Source organism: Anas acuta, chromosome Z (genome assembly GCF_963932015.1).
Source record: "Anas acuta chromosome Z, bAnaAcu1.1, whole genome shotgun sequence".
NCBI classification, from domain to species: domain Eukaryota; kingdom Metazoa; phylum Chordata; class Aves; order Anseriformes; family Anatidae; genus Anas; species Anas acuta.
The window spans coordinates 27,471,221-27,489,515 of NC_089017.1; the positions used below are offsets into that span (position 1 = coordinate 27,471,221).

The following is an 18,295-nucleotide window of genomic DNA, read 5'->3' on the forward strand; positions in this document are numbered from 1 at the left end:
AAAATAAAACTTCAGTTCAAATATACATTTCAGTAACCAAGTTGCATAACATCTGTGGACTAATATCAAAACCAAACCAAAACAAAGCAAACAAACAAACAAACCTTGCTGCCAGCCTGGCTGGCTGGCTGGTGGTTTTTTGGTGTCAAAGCCATATGATTTTGTTGCATTTTTCTTTCATCATTTCTTTGTTTATTTCAAACAGGTCAAAAATGGAATAATTTCAATCATAGTAGCCATTGGTTTGCAGAAAATATACATATTTTTAATATCGGTATTTGGTATCATTTTAAAAAGCATATTCAAAAAGGAACATTTTAAGTAATTTATTATTGTTAAATGTCTCTCTAGTCCACTTGGAGAGATGTGAAAGGACAGAAGGTAAAATTCAGTAGAACAGTTTGATGAAAATGCTACATCTTTGTTCATATGTACAAGAGATAATTATATATAAACATATAAATAAAAAAACACATCTTACATTTTAAAAATGGGGTCACTATCTTTATAATAGAAACCATAAGTTCCTGCTTTGACTGATTAGAAATGAGTGCTTTATAGGTAGTCACACTGCATCAGGCAGAATAAGGATCTACCTTTAGATTCCACATTTTGCTAATCATTAGGCTTTATCAGAGACTTGACTTCATTGCCTTTATTTATTTATTATTTTTTTTTGGTTCTGTGTAATTTAAATGAGTTTCAATAAAAAATAATTTAAAAATATTCTGGTTGGCTTTTAGGGGTAGCATTAGCTCTGTTAAGCAATGTAAGAGTGAGTCATGTTCTCTTCCCAATTTGGTTTCCCCCCAAAAAACAAATTATTGGGTTTTTCTCATGTAGAAGAAATCCTGGAAACCTAAAAATTTTCCAGAACACTTCACTGCTATTCTTGTGAACTCTTTTTTTTTTTTTTTTTTTTTTTTTGGGGGGGAGGGGAAGTGATACTTCGAACATTAAAATATGCATTAAAAGCAGAAAAAAAAAATCCTATTGAGAATAACTATTAACTATGACAAAAATGCACATGCTTTGAAGACCTGTATAATTGATCTAACCTTTAAAAACACTGCTGATTTATCTCTCAAGCATCACATTTTAATAATGACTTTCTCTGATAAATGTGCATCTGTTTTAAAAGAGACACAAAGGAGCACACTGTGCTTACCTTATATGACTACAGCCATTGATTTAATGACATTACTTAGAGAAATAAAATGAACAGGACTGCAGTTTCCATATATAAGTGCTGAGTATTTATTTTTTAAAACTAGAAATGGCTTAAGCTGCTCGATAATGAAGGAAAAAAATGTATATATATATTCAAAGAAACAAGTACTGACCTACTATCTGCACTTTTCTCAATCTATTTTAAGCACCTTCTGCTTTCATTTTATTTTAAAGCAAGAAAGAAACTTTTATCCACATTGATTTATAAAAAAATAGGAGCAGACTTTTGTTTCCATCTGTCTAGAAGCATGGTTCACTGGATAAAACTTCAAAGTCTGATCATTCACAGACTGTCTTTTGGCTTGTGGCAAGGACATGGCTTAGGTCAAACTATGTTATCAGTGTTTTTTTTCCTTGCTTTTTTTTTTTTTTTTTTCCCTATCATAGTGGTCTCAAGAGCATATTGTATAAAAATTATGGTTAGAAGTAGTTTATCCTCTTCTAAATCTCAGGAATGAGCTTTTCAAATGGGCTCCTCAGAAAGGCTTTATATACATGTATATGTCAGTTAGTTAAGAATACATGATAAACAAAAGAAACATGGTGATGTTTCTCTGTGTTATAACATTAAGATGTACTTTCTGAGACGTTGCACACATACACATTATTTGTTATGGTAAAATACTGTACTGAGGAGTATATCTTCATCAAGCTGTATTATTTATGAAGATATGTATATATCTTCATCAAGCAGTAGTAATTGCCTAAAGTAACTAGGAAAATCAAACTAATGTTCACATTTTAAAGAAAATGTACAGTACTGAAGAAGCTTTCAGGGTGAAGCGTAGCTGCATTACCTGAATGTTCCCTAGGCTTCCAGCCTTAGATGCTATTGCACTAGGGAACTTGGTGTGCTGACTCTAAGGAACAGTACGGAGTGTAGAGTGGGGTAGAGACACCATGGCTAGGCTCTGTGGCAAGATGGGGACTCAATTGTTCTTGTGCACACCGAGATCAACAAGCTTCACACATGCTACCCTACATGCCAACGACCTGTCATGTTTTTGACAAAATGCTGCACTCTAGTGAACTTTTGCTCATTATAATATCATTGTAATACCAAAACACACCTCCATCCCAAAAGTTACCTGCCTCCAAAATGCAACTACCCCTCACTGAGCACATACTCTGAATTTCTTAGAGTCTATACCTTTAAACGAAAATGAGAAAACTTTTGCCAATCATAACCAGGACATGCTTGACTAGAGTCACTCAAGGTTCACCTAAAAGATAGAAAATAATATAAATTGGTTTAAGAGAGAGGGAATGTCAGGGAAGATACCATCACAAATGATACCTTCTGACTTCTGGGATTAGTCAATGGGCTGAGCCTTTCTTCCCCGCCCATTGGGATGCCATGGGGTAAGATTTGAACACTTGCTTATACTAGGTGTCTCTGTGGAAACTTAGAAAACTCTAGAGTCTTTGTGCATTTTAATGCTTCAATAGCCAGGCTGTGTACCTGTGTATTTCATGCAAGCTAGCTTGCTTTTGCAGACAGTGAATTTATCGCCAGCAATCCAAAGAACCTGTGTACCTGTTGCTGTAATAAATTGCACTTAATTGAACTGTTCCTAGCCATGATAGCTCTCATTGAACTCAACTAGAGTAAGGGTGTGCTATGTTGTTGGTGAATCCATGACTGTGATTGTTCAGTAACCTGAATCCGACTGGACCCATAATGGTTACACCCCTTAATACGACACGAGCATGCTAATCTTTCAGTGATAGTTTTAATCATACATTAAACAACTTAACATTATTAAGGTCTTCCTGGAAATAGCATTCCCAAGTCTAACCTGTACGGTCAAGCTATTGAATAAAGTGAATAAAGCTTTTTAAATAGCGGTATGTGTGGGTTACAATCTAGTATTCTAATCACTGTAATCAGAGTAATGCAACTGAGGTTAAGGATAGTCCACACACAAATGGTTATGGAATGGAAGAAGAGGTCATCAAAAGTATCTCAAAACTAGGTGACAACATTCAATTCAGGTGTTGAAGAATTTCTCATAAATTAATGTAAAACTTAGATGTAAGTAGCATTTAACAACTCTATGGGCCCTGATGGAATCTACCCCAGGTATTGAGATACACCCATCCACAAGGCGGACCCAAAAGAGAATCCAGGAAACTTCAGGACCATTAGTTTTACTTCATTCTCCAAGAAAGTAATAGAATGAGTTTTCCTGAAAACTATTAGAAACCAAATGAAGTAGCTGATTAGGCCATAAAGTATTACCAAAGACAAATCATGCTGACTCACCCGATCACATTAAAACACCTAACTCACTATAAAACTCATTCTCTGTCTACATAGGAATAAAGTGGATATTGTTCCCTGCTGTTCCCTACATCTTTTTCCTAGACAAAATGGAAAGATAGAGATTGGACATATGGTCTTCAAGGTCCAAGAATCATTGAATGGTTTGGATTGGAAGGGACCTTAAAGATCGTACAATTCCAACCTCATTGACAGGGACACCTTCCCCTAGATCATGTTGCTCAAAGCCCCATCCAAACTGGCCTTAAACATTTCCAGAGATGGGTCATCCACAACTTCTCTGAGAAATCTCTTTCAGCACTCTACTACCCTCATTGTAAAGAATTTCTTCTGAATATCTTATCTACAACCATGCTCTTCTAGTTGAAAGCCATTACTCCTTGTCCTATTACTACACTCCCTGACAAAGAGTCCCTCCTAAATAGGGAGGGTAGCCTGTTGGCTCAAAGCTTGATGGTAAAAAAAAAATAAAAATCATGCATCTTTATAAGATGGACAGAGCAATGGGACTGAAAGTACATTTACTGAGTTTTCAGATGGTTTTCAGCAAACTGAGTGGTTAATACAGAGAGCCGTCCTACAAACAGACCTCACAGACTGGAAGAGTGGGCAAAAAAAGACTTATTAAACTTTAACAAAGAGAAGAGAAAGGTCCTGCATTTGGGATGACACAACTAAAGAGATAGCATTGGCTAGGGTCTGTGTGTCTAGGAAGCCATCTTGCTGAAAAGGACCTAAGGGTCCTGGTGGACTGCTGAACATGAGTCAGCAGTGCACTGCTCCAGCAAAGAGGGTAAGTCAGATCTTCAGTGCAGTATTAAATTTCATAAAGTATAAGAAATGGAAGCAGAATAAGGATGCAAGAACTTTGGAAGACAGTGTTTCAGAATAAGTACTGTAATAACATGTTTTAACTAGAAATAAAACAACAAAGACAATGACAACAAAACCAAAACAAATAAACAAACAAAAAAACACCCAAAGTGGACAAATGTGAAAAACAAGTCTGAAATAAAACAATGGAATGTCATTCTACCTAAAATATTCATGAATAGGACTGAGCTTCTGTAAAACTGTTTTAAAGTCAGACTGATATATTGAAGAAGAAAATGAACCTTGGAGTAAGTTCCTTGCAAGATGAACTTAAGCAGTTCATTTGTGAGATTTATGCATGTCCTTCATTGTGTTATACCTTTACCTTTCTTTGTCTGAATGAACCGGAGTAAGAAAGTAATATTCCAGACTTACACCAGATATTTCTTACAATTCAAATTCTACTTCTATCAGGAAAATTCAAATTCTATTAGGAAAACTTTTTTTTTTTTTTTTTTTTTTTTTTTTTTTTTAACGTGAAATGCACTTTATGGGCAATGAAATAGGATGCAAACAACCATAGATGCTTTTTGGAAAACAAACAAACAAACTTAATTCTTTTTATTATTCTTTTTTTGTTCTTTACCCCATGATAGCTTTCTTTGCTTCTTTTTTACTTATCCGTTCTATAAGTTTTCTTTCTCTAGTCTGCAGAAAAATCTTCAAAGAAATCAGGTATTAAAAATTACCAAATTACTGTAAGTACAACAATTAAATGAGCTAACACTCCTAACCTTGTATATTTTCCCTTACTTTCAAAAAATAAACTGAGAAAACAAAGTTATGAATGAATTCTGTTGTTCAACATGGTCAAAGGAGAATGTTCAAGGTGAGGACTGGGCTTTTCTCCCAAGCACTAAGTGATAAGATGAAGGAAAATGTGTTCAAGTTGTATCAGGGGAGGTTTAGGTTGGATATTAAGATAAACTTCTTTACTGAAAGAGTTGATTGGCATTGGAAAAGGCTGCTCAGGTAAGTGCTTGAGTCACTATTCTTGGAGGTCTTCAAGAAAGATGTAGATGTGAAACTTGGTAGCAAGCTTTAGTGGTGGACTTGTCATTACTAGGTTAAAGGTTAGAGTAGATGACCTTAGAGGTCATTTCCAACCTGAATGATTCTGTGATTCCATGAGTGTAACTGTAGCTTAATTAGATACTAACAGTGGATGCTGAGACAGCATCTACATTACTGAGTAGTGAAGGCTAAAAAGCTCTGTTCTGTAGAGGAAAAGAGTGGGTGCTGAAGATTCTGGAATATTGAGTTTACATGACAAGGTTTTGGTAGCTGGGGGCTACAGGACTGGCCTCTGAGAGAAGGATCCAGAAGCTGCTCCGTGTTAGATAAGAGCCAGTTTTAGCCAGATCCAAAGGGGCATGTCACTGGCCAGAGCCAAGCCAATAAAACATATTTTTTGCACCTCTGTGAGAGCATATTTAAGAGTGGGGAAAAAATAACAAAAACAACAACAACAAAACACCTGCAGGGCAACAGCAGCTTGGAGAGTGAGAAAAACCCTTGCAGACAGCAAGGTCAGTGAAGAAAGAGAGGGAGGAGGTGCTCCAGGTGCTGGTGCTGAAGTTCCTCTTTGGCCTATGGAGAGGCCCCTGGTGGAGAAGACTGTCCCCGTGCAGCCCATGGGTGCCACAGCAGAGCAGATCTCCATGCTGCAGCCTGTGGAGGAGCCCATGGTGGAGCAGGTGGACCTGCCCTGAAGAAGGCTGTGTGGCCTGTGAGGAGCTCCTGCCGGAGCAGACTCAGGGCTGGACCTGTGGCCCATGGAGAAGAACCCATGCAGAAGCATGCTTCCCATGGGGGTCCCATGTTGGAGCAGTTTGCTTCTGATGGATAGACCCTATGGTATGGAGCCAAACTGAGGTAGTTCCTGAAGGGCTTCTGCTTGTAGGAAGCCCATGCAGGATCAGTTGAGGAAGGATAGCATCCTGTGGGAGGGACCCCACGCTGGAGCAGGGGAAGAGGGTGATTGAGAAGGAGTGGAGGAGACAAAGTGTTAGGTACTGACCACAGCCACTATTCCTCTATTCCTCCATTCCCCTGCACTGCTTGGGGGAAGGAGGTGGAAGAGGGTGGATGGCAGGGAAAGTGTTCCTCCTCCCTCTACTCCCCAGTCATTATTATTTATTTATTTATTTACTTCTGACTTGTTTAGCTTGTTAGTAATAGGTAGTAAATTTTATTAATCTTCCTATGATTAATCTGTTTTGCCTGTGACAATAATTGTTGAGTGATCTCCCTGCCCTTATCTCAACCCTTGAACCATTTTCATTGCATTTTCTCCTCTTTTTCCTTTGAGGAGAGAGAGCGAGAGAGTGGTTGTGGTGGAGCTCAGCTGCCCAGCTGACTAAAACCACCACACACATGCAAACACTAATAGATTAGAGAGATCCGAGAACACCACAAACTAGTAAAAATTATATATACAACCTCTACTTATGTAAGGAACTAGGTTAGTAGAAATCCAGCTGAAGAGTGAATCAATGTATAGAATTAGGCACCATACCTCTCTATTCTTTTGATTCTTAAATTCCTGTCAGTCCAGTTTATCAATGTAATCTGCTAGCAAAACTGTTTATTGGCCTAACTTGGGCAGTCAGAAAAAAAAAAAAAAAAAAAAAGAAATAGAGTGGCTCACATAAATAAATGACTATGCAATGATTTTGGCATGTGCCAAAGGAACACCAACGCAACTGAAAATCTGTTGTTTGGTTTATGAGCCACTAAAAACAGATTATTAAGGAATGAATAATATGACAGGTCTTGTATAAATAACTAAAACCATCTGTAAGTTGAAAAATAAATACCTAGGCTAAAATTTTCTGTGAAATTTTAGTAGAAGATATGTATTGAACCTTAGTAAGCATCTTTAAAAATCTTGCCCTTTGCTTTTCCTGACTTTCCTGTTTTTCTAATGAGAAAAATACCTTACTTTACTTTCTTTTTATCTTTTATATAAAATGGGGATAAACTGTCTTCCTTGTACAAACATATCGACTCCCATACAACTAATTTCAGTAGGAATGGGAGACTGTTGATGTCTGCTTTATGAAATAGAGAGTATACGGTTTTAAAAGTAGACATGGAAATAAACAAGATGATAAATACACTCATCTTAAAGGAAGTATGGTTGTGTACTATTATTTGATCATGATACCAATAAAATTATTTATATTACCTGTGTGTTGTGGAGAAATTTTCATGCCGTGCATTGTTTTAAAATTCAGTAGGTTTATCATAAAGCAAAACACAGGAAAAAAAAAAAAAAAAAAAAAAAAGTATAGAGTTCAGAAACACAGATCAGAAAAAAGCTTTGAATAGCAGTTTTATGTGAACCAACCAACCAATGCCAGATTCTTAGATCTCAATAGATTAAATCATAGAATTATATAATCATTAAGGTTGGAAAAGACCTCCTGGATCATGTAGTCCTACTAATATTACCTGTTAAATCATGTCCTTAAGTACTTTTTTAAAACATTCCCAAGGATGGTGCCTCTACCATCTCCCTGGGCAACCCATTCCAATGCTTAGCCACTCTTTGATGTGTTTTTTAATCTTTATCATATTTTCCATCAAATATTTTTTTTATTTATGAATATCAGTCAAGTTAGTAGTAATGGTATTTATGGTCAAGGTCAACAGATCAAAGACACCTTTTAACAATTTTGTCCTCACACAATACATAAAAATCAAGAAAATATTTTGATCCTATATAACCAGACCTTATCTAGTTATTATTTTAACCTGGTAATCAACATAGCAGACCTGGATTCCCTAGGCAGCAGGGAAGAACTGCTAAAACCATCTGGAGAATAAAGGAAAAATGTTGAGGGATTTTTGAAACAGCAAAGATCCCATGGCTTGCTGCAGCTGAGCAAACCAAGCTACCAGGACGACTATGAGAAGTTCCCATGACAGTGTTCCCACATCGCCCAATTGAGGAATTTAGAAAAATATTGTTGCTATACGCTGGCTTCAAGGACAAGGTCTATGTGACTGCTAATCACAAGGGGGTTGTTTTCTTGCAGGTGGGGTTGTTTTCATGCAGTTGTTTGTCTGCTTTTGACCAATAATATCGTGTGAGATGCTATCCGCCCCTGTTAAGTTCACTATAAAAGTCAGGCTATTCGGGTAATAAAATGGAGCATGATCTGACCGCACTAGTGTCTGTTGTGTTTTTGGCCGTACTTCCTGCAACAGAAAAAAATAAATATTTTCCTCTAAATATTAGAGAAAAAGTTTTTTATCAGGAAAACAGTATTTGCCTAAATGAAGCTTTTTCAGCAGATGTCCTTCTTATCTCTGGGATGAGATATGGAGGATAGAATCTAAGTACAGGGAAAAATAAATGTTTCTCTGAATTCAGAGGAGAATCTCAGAAGTCTTAGAAGACTGAAAATAAACCTAAAATGTCTTAATTTTCATGATGAAACTGACAATACCAACATGGAAACAGTCATTCAATTCTGTTAACATCTGTTCATTTTGTGAAATCTTATTCAAACTAAGAATGATCCTAATCCTGTACAAGCCTCATTATTTCCACACTCAACTTTCCCCAAATAGCTGAGGTATCATTCCAGAATGCTTTGCAGGTTTAAGTACTAGTGAAAAATTTGTTAAAGTTATTAGGAAATCTAGAGACAAATGGAAAGGGAAGAAGATGAATGTGTCCTTAAGGACAACAGCTATTGAAGGCAAATTGCTGATGGACTTATGAAAAATTATTCCAAGTAGTTCATAAAGCAAGGGAATCCACTTTGAATCTAATGACTCAACAGGAGGGTTTCTCTGACATGTCTGACTTACCCTGGCTTCTATGAAGGAAATCATAGAGTGTATTTGCTATCTCAAATCTTGTTACTTTGCTGTTTTATTTGCAATTAAGCTTTGTTATATCACTCCATTATATCAGTAAATGTACTGACGCTTCTCTCATATGACTGAAGTATAATCTGTGACATAGGACCACAGCAGACAGACCTAGAAATGTGAATTAATAAAGTGAAATAATATGTTTACGTCACTACTACCATCTGTCCTTTATAAGCAGGGTATACTGCTTTGTGTATGTGTTGTTATTATTCATGTACTGTTTGGTACGTGGTTACTGGTTGTAACCATTTATTGTAATCATGCCAGTTGACCAAGAATGCCATTTTGTCTCCAGTTATATGGAATCTATGGAATAAATTTCCTTTAAGACACAGAATCACAAAACATTCTTGCACAGATATCTTGTTTAAGTGGTGTGACTAGAAAATTACTCTTTTCTATATCTCCTCCTATATCTCTATTCCCACACCAAGGATTTAAATAATTTTAACATACTCTAATATTGACTTAAGCCAAAACAATCTGTGACTGTGATTCATAACCACAAATTAAAAATAATAATAGAAAAATGTTAATGGTACTAAAGAAGATAAATACTAAGTAAATTGGGAATTATGCTAGTGGTGTGCTGGAAAATAAATCAGCATGGAATAATCATTTCATAAACTAAAGAATAAGAAAAAATTAAAAATGTGGGTATAACTGAACTATTTAATATATCACTCAGGTGTACATTTAGTTAATGTAACTTATTATAATTAACTAATTTTCTTTGAGTATAAATCATATGTGTACCTTTACTTATTATATCACATGCATTTATATTTCATTGTCTCAAATATCTACCAACACAAATTTAAAAACATTTGAAATTGAAGAAATTTTTCAGAAATATCAGCTTACATAAAACCTCTGTCTAATGCCACAAGATACTACACTGCTATAGTGTCTCTATAAAAAGAAGTTTCTGCATCATCTCCACTTGGTATGTGTTCATTACAGAGGTAATTATGCCATATTTATAATGTATCGATAATTTCTTTCTATTTTAATGCAACTTTATTGCTGTCTACACTACAGTTTTAGATATATTTGTCATCATAATGATCTGCTCTTAAAATGCATTTGGCATAAAACTATGCTCACTACTCTTAGGGTTTCTATCATTCATTTTTAGTAGTAGATGTATATACAGTTGTATAATATATTCTACATACAATTTACCCTTGCTTGGAGATGGGCAGAGGTTCAAATATGGCACTATTTTATTTCTCAGTACAAAATTTTACTTATCATGTATTTGTGATTCTTTTTCCTATCTGAGAAAAGGAGGCTTAAGGGACGCCGTATCATGCTCTACAATTTCATTAAAGGATACTATAGCAAGGTAGAGATCAGCCTTTTCTCCCAAGCACTAAGTGATAAGACAAGAGAATACGGCCTTAAGTTGGGCGAGGGGAGGTTTAGGATGGATATTGGGGAAAAAATAATAAAATAAAAAAATTCTTCACTGAAAGGGCTGTGAAGTGTAGGAACAGGCTGCCCAGGGAAGTTCCAAGTCACCATCCTTCGAGGTCTTCAAAAAACATATTAGATGTGGAGCTTAGTGACATGGCTTAATGGTGGACTTGACAGTGCGAGGACAAAAGTTGGACTAGATGATCTTAAGATGTCTTTTCCAACCTAAATAATTCAATGATTCTATGGTAAGCAAATTGAAATGTCAATTTTGTATATCTAGGAACACATAAATATTAAGAAGTGTTTGGTCTACCTGTTTATTTAAATTTTAGCCACTTTTTGAACTGAAACCTTAATTAGACACCTAGTAAACAATATTACTGCACCAATTTGCTTATATTTATTGGTAAACAATCAATTAAACTAAACTTGTTTCAAAACATTTGTAAAACTCTAGAATAATCGCACCTCTTGTCAATTTTGTATTTTAATTGAGAAGGGTAATTTCTAAAAAACATTACCATACTGTCATCCATCAAATAATGCCCCACACATATATTTCATGCATCTTGAGAAGGCTTATTGTTCTCAAGAAAATAACATGTGGCTCAACATGTCCAAGTGAAATGTCTTTCACCTGGGCAAGGACAATCCCAAGCTAGAATAGGATAAAGAGAAGCTATGCAGAAAATGACTTGGGATCACCAGTGGATCAGCATGACCTGGTATTCTGTGCTTGCATCTCAGAAAGACAACCATGCTCTGAGCTACCTCAAAATAAGTGTAGCTAGCAGGTAAATGGAGGTGATTCTCCCCCTCAACTCTGCTCTTTTGAGACCCTACCTGGAGTACTGTGTTCAGTTCTGGGGCACCCATCATAAGAAAGACAGAGACAGAGGAAGGTGACAGAGTTGATCAGAGGGCTGGAGCACCTCTCCTACAAAGAAAGACTGAGTAAGTTGGGTTTACATAGCCTAGAGAAGACATGGTTCCAGGGAGACCTTATAGTGGCTTTCCAGTATCTAAAGGGGGCCTACAGAAACAGATGGGGAGGGTTTTTTCATCAGGGAGAGTACTGACAGGACAAGGAGTAACTCTTTTAAGCTAAAAGGTGGTGGATTTAGATTTACATTTGGAAAGAAAAAAAAAAAAAATCTTTACAAGATTTTTAGACAAGTGAGGTACTAGAACAGGGAACAGGTTGACCACAGAAGCTGGGGATGGCAACTGCCTGGAAGTGTTCAATGCCAGGCTGGACACAACTTTGGGCAACAAGGTCTAACAGAAACTATCCCTGTGCATGACATGGGGTTTGGAACTAGATGATTTTTAAGGTCCTTTCCAATCCAAACCATCCTATGATTCTATGATTCCATGATTCTATGAGTTCTTTCCAAATAAATGTCCCACTCTGTTTATAAGAAAACAGAGAAGGTAAAGCAAGTGCTCTTAGAATTTGAGGTAAGTAATTCACCTTCAAGTTTAGAACCAGTCTGAAGGTCTGGTTTAGAACCAGTCTTCTCCTCTTTCAATCTGATATGTGAATTACTTTAAATTCAGACTATTGTACTTAATATTTAAAAAAATTAATTTGAATGTAACCCTTGTAAATGAAATTTTGCCTATTATACTGGTTAGATCTACACTCGGATATTGAAAGATATGTATATAAATACATAAATATATGTATAAACCCAAGTGTTATTTTTAAATAATATTTTACCAAATAATAAGAAACCACTTGAATTTAGACATATATATTAAATAAACAGATAACACATGGTGTTATTTGTTAGAAGGCTGCAGTTATTTCCAGGGTTTAAAAAACTCCTATGATTTTTTATACATGTATATATATATATATTTTTTTTTTTTTTCTGATGTTTTTCATCTCTTAAAGATCTGTCTAAGTTGTGGGAAATACATGTAAAATGAAGATATGACAAAAACATTTATGATAGCACAAAATGTATAACTATTTATTCATACATAATAATAATAGTTAACTATAATAATAATAGATAACTGTAATAATAACAGATAATAGAAAATAAACTATAAATAAAATAAAAAATAAAATATAAATAAAACTAAATAACTATAACAATAATCGATAATAGAAAACTGTAGATAAGTTACTCAATGTTTAAAAGTTTATTTAAGCAATTATTTAGGGAACTGTTCTTATGAAAGACTGCCCACTAAGCTGTTGATATTATCTGAAATTTCTATATCATTAAGCTAAAATGTTTCCAGTTTCCCCTTTTTCTTGTTTCAACAGTACTCACACATTTTGTCATTCTTATAAGAAGAAACTGCCACTGCTATCTTCTATCTAGGTGCTTCAACAGGAAAAAAAAAAATACATAAAATATGTAGCACATATTATTTGTTCTAAAAGCATCTTCCACAAAAGCAAAAACATATAAAAATAAACATGCATAAAATTCATATTATTTATTTATTTATTTGTTTTCCCACAAAAATAGAAAAATAATTAATATTTTAACAGGGAAAAAAAAAAGACATAACTGAAACTCTGCACTGAACTTCAATCACGCCTTTGTCTTATCAGTGAACAGACAGATTCTGATTTTCTTATATTCATATAATGCCACTTGACTTCAGAAGGGATAGTTAGAATTACTTTCTCTCATGTGAGAAAAGGTTTCAAATTCTGAATTTGTATTGAATTCTGTATTGAATGCTGGCAAGATGCTCAACATTATCTAGTTCTCAAAAGACCAGCTAGTTGATATTTCTCTGCTTTTATATATAGATAAAAGTTTTGTTATAGCATATTCAGCCTATGTACAAAAGCTGCCTTGTGTTTTTACTAGCATGAATGTCTCTCTGTATTGGTCTGTATGTTGGTCGGATCATACATTCACTTCTTTTTATCTTTAATGGCCATTGTTCTCCCTTTGTTTTTCGTAAATTCTTTTTCATATAAATACTAATATTGAAAAGACCTAAAACAGCATTAAATTCATTGATGATGTTATTAATTCAGGTATGCACCAGGTACAATTAATCAACTTTTGAGTTTATGTGTTCTGTAGAATAACTTTGTTCTATTTTTGCTAAATGCATTTTCTCTGGAATTTAAATTATGAAGAAAAAGTGGCTGACTAATCTGAATTTCTCAATTTATTCATGTTCAATAAAAAGCTATTCATCAGCTTAAACTTAGCTGTGAGTTTAAATCAAATTTAAACCACCTGGGAGTAAACAAAATTGCTCTTCTTCCCAAACACGTCAGCTGTGGATAAAAATAACAAACACATCTAAGGAGCTCAAGATTCTGAAACCTCTGTTTCTACCAACAGATTTTGCTAAAATGATTTAGTGATTAGAAAGAAGCACCTTGGGTGCATTTTAAATTTAATATTTTGATCTATGATTAGAAAGAATAACAACAACAAAAAGCAGTAAAATCTTATTTGGACGTTATAAATAGACATTTTACTAGTGACTGTATTAATCAAACATTCATTGCAAGCAAATTTGAGATGATATTTTTACTTTTGCTTGCCTATTTTTCAACATCTTCTTCATCTTATGTGCTTTATTTCTACTGTACATTTACAAGCCCTCTTCATAATTTTCCATTAGAAAGGGGATACATTTAAAATTGTTGAACATGCCCAATGAAGTGTGAGGCCTAGGGTAAGAAATATACATTTTTAAATAACGTTTATTTAGCTAGCTAAATTAAATACTTCTTTTTGCCTGAGTCCTGTTTAATTCTAACAGCATAATTCACTTTAAAGTCCCAGAAAGAGGTTTATACTTCTTGATTTTAAGGACTCTTGGAGAATGACAGCCAACTGTCATACCCTTTTTCTGGAGTTTATCTGCCTATGCTCAATGCCACTTCTGATGCAGCACAGCACTGTGAACTGTCTGCTGGGAAACTGCTATGTGTGAAAGAGCTGTGAAGTGCTCCCTCGTCACTTGGGGCTCATCCCCACATCCTTGGGCTTTGCCTGAACTACATTACAGATATGCCTGACCATAAGCCCTGTGAATCTGTATACTGACTTGCCTTCAAAACTTGACTTTGGACTTGGTCCATCATTACAGACTTGATTGGCAACCACTGATATCTTTACAACTGCCGCCAGACCTGCTCTGCTTTACTTGTGTGAATGTAGTGGGATTCTACCCTTATCCCTACAGGTATTGTCCTGAAGTCACCAGCTGTCTTCCTTCATGGCTTGCCTTCCTTTCTATAGCAGGCATTCTTGCCTCTCCCTTATAGTAAATTTACCCAGTTTGTAGAGTATTAACTTAATAATAATGTATTTTTGGATAAGGTATGGTAGTTACTATTGAGATTTCTTTGTGGCATTTTGAGGGAACACTTGTGCAGTGAAAATCATTCCCATTTCAACTGTTGTAAGGAATTGATGCACAAAATATGTTGTCCTATAGGCAGTGGATGGCAACTAAAGGCCTCCATCCAAGTTGCTGACACATGAACTGTCTCTGGAAATTAAAGAATTTCAGGAGATTCTCCTATGTGACCATTCTCATTCTTACATGGCCAAGTTGTCATGTGATGTCCACCTTCATCCAAAAGACTGTGTGAGTCAGAGTTACAGTTAAAATTGTAAAATAAAATAAATAATAAAATAAATAATTGTAAAATACCTTTCTTCTTTGCTGTGCAGTTGTGCTCTTTAATTATACACTACATAGTAAAGCAAAATATGAACTAAGAAATCATATAATCATAGAATATCCTGAGTTGGAATTAACATACAAGGATCATCAAGTCCAACTCCTAGCTTCACAAAAGACCACACAACAATCAAACCATATATCTGAGAGTGTTATGCAAACATTTTTTGAAATCCAGCTGGCTTGGTGCCATGACCACTGCCTTGGGGAGAAAGTTCCAGTGTCCAAACACTCTTGGTGAAGAACCTTTTCCTGATATCCAACCCAAAACTTCTCTGACCCATCTTCATGACTTTACTTTGGAGTGGAGTGGCAATATCACCTCCCTCAAATGCGTAGCAATTCTGTACTTCATCACCCCAAGATGCAGTTGGCTATTTGGCTGCCAGGGCACACTATTGACTCATATTTAATTTGTCATCAACTGGAAACTCCAGAACCCTTTCCATGAGGTCTCTTATTCCTCAGTCAGTACATATATCCAGGGTTGCCCTGTCCAAAGTGAAAAATCCAGCACTTGTTTTTGTTAAATTTCATAATATTGGTGACTGCCCTGCCCTCAGTATTGACATACTTTTTCAATATATCTCTGCAAGGTGTCTCTACATTTAAGGGAGTCAAGGGAGTCAACAGCTGTTCCCAATTGATTGTCAGCTGAAAACTTAGTACACCTTCAAGTCCTGTATCCAAGTCATTTATGAAAACACTAAAGACAACTAGCCCTGAAATGGAGCCTTAAGGAACCCCTCTAGTGACCACCAGTCTGACTTAACCCCATTTACTATAAAACTTAAGCCTGACACATCAGTCAATTGTTCACCCATCGTATTATGTATTTGTCTAGCTGTATGCTGGACATTTTCTCCAGAAGGATACTGTGAGAAACCGTATTGAATGCTTTGCTGAAATTAAAAAAGATTACGTCAACTGGCTCCTTTTGTCAGTACCTTTGTCATAAAAGAAAATTAAGTTTGTTAAACAGGACTTTTCCCCTTTAAACCTGTGTTGGCTATGACCAGTGACTGTGTTGTCTTTTGTGTGTTTTTCAATGACTCCCACAATTATCTCCAAATTTCTACCAAGCTCTGAAGTGAGACTGACAGGTCTCTCTGGCCCTTCTTGAAAACCAGGACAACTTTATTGTTTCTGCTAGCTTCCAGTCAGCTGGGACCTCCTACAGATTCCCAAAACTGCTGAAAAATACCTTAAAGAAGTCTCACAATGACATCAGCCAGGGGATAAATCCCATTGTGCCCTATAGATGCATCTACTGGAAGCAGCAAATCCTCCAGAAGCTTGGAGTTACCTGGGAGATTATTGCTCCTGCAAAGACACTCCTTCAACACAGGGCACCTGGAATCCTAGAGCCCATCATCAATGTTGAAGCAAATTTTAATGTTACTAGTGTAGCCAAAGAACCAACACACATTAAGAATGTGAGGTAATTTAGTCACTAATGCCCTAGTCATGACTGAGATAGGTTCCTGCTTCCACTTCATGTGAGAGCAGCCCGAAATTTGATTTTCTGTATCTTAGTGGTTGTTCAAGGTCTACCTTAATCAAAGATTTTTCTGAAATACAGCAGTGAATGATGTTTATTTTAAGTTACACAGGGAATTGTAGTAAGCTAGACAGATATATTTTACTACTACTACTACTAATTAAAATTGGCACCAAATGACACAATGATATTTATTTAGTTCTTCCAGTTGGGTAAATAGAAATAACTTTGGAAAAGAATCACACCAGTTTTATTAAGTTGTTCCATTTGGGCAATAGCAAGGACTTTGGAAAAGAATTACACAAGTTTATCAACATCAAGAAACATAAGTATGCATGACATCAATAATGTCTGCATGTGTATGTATATAGATGCATCAGTGTCTTTTTAATGGCTAAGCTTGGATGAATTTTTGACATTTAATTTATGCTGCATAATTTATTTTGGTTATTTACTTGAGTGTTTTTTATGACAAATTTAAGTAGAATTTTAAATACTTATTAAGCTATATAAATTATCTCAGTAATGATCTTAAAAGAAGCCAATTCTTTATGGCAGATAACTCTTAAAAATTCAGAAATTTTGGAAAAAAAGAAAAAAAATATTAAAAATATTAAAAATATTAAAAAATAATTTAAAAAAACCCTGAAGATTATATGTACGTATTGTCTAGGTTTTCCTCAGAGTAAATAATAATAATAATAATAAAAAATTAAAAATTAGGACTGCTGCTTCTGAGGCTAGATCTGACACTGATACCAATTAAGTCAACACTAAAATAGATCTGACACTGATACCAATTAAGTCAACACTAAAATACTTAGCTTTTTTCTGAATTACTGAAGCTATGGTCATGTGTGCATTTAGTATTTTAAAGTAGATTTACTAGACATCATCATTATCAACACCCTTCTTCCCATTGAATGCCAAACTGCAGAGTCATTGTATCATCCATCAGCTAATTTCTGCTCTCAGTTGCTGCTGAGAAGGAAAAACAAGAGGCAAGAAAGTAACCATTTTCTCAATAACATTTACTAAGAGGTGTGGCACTTCACCAGAAAGTATGGTTTATCCTAGTAGAAGGGAATCTTCACTGGAAGAAGACTTTTCAAGGAGACTGTTAACAGACTTTTCATGTTGTCTATGATACTTGTCTTACCATGACATACTCCCATTTAAGCCTGAAAATGATCTTGATTTGATCAAATGATGACAGCTTTTCTAAATTTTACAAGTAATTTCTTTATGCACGTTAGCTCCCGTTATCTCCTCCATATATCTTTTTTTTGATAAGTACTGGAATTACTGTAATTGATGGATGGGGTACTGGGATATCTTCTGAGCATACTTCTTATGCATATTAAATATACATTTGATTTTCTTTTTCTTTCCAAGTGGTTCACATGGCC

General features: G+C 35.3%; 1 long non-coding RNA gene across 3 annotated transcripts in view; it reads right to left on the reverse strand.

Moving 5' to 3' along the window:
* The window catches only part of LOC137848357 (uncharacterized), a 527,539-nt gene that overhangs the window by 314,781 nt on the left and 194,463 nt on the right, over positions 1-18,295 (reverse strand). The window lies entirely within an intron of this gene.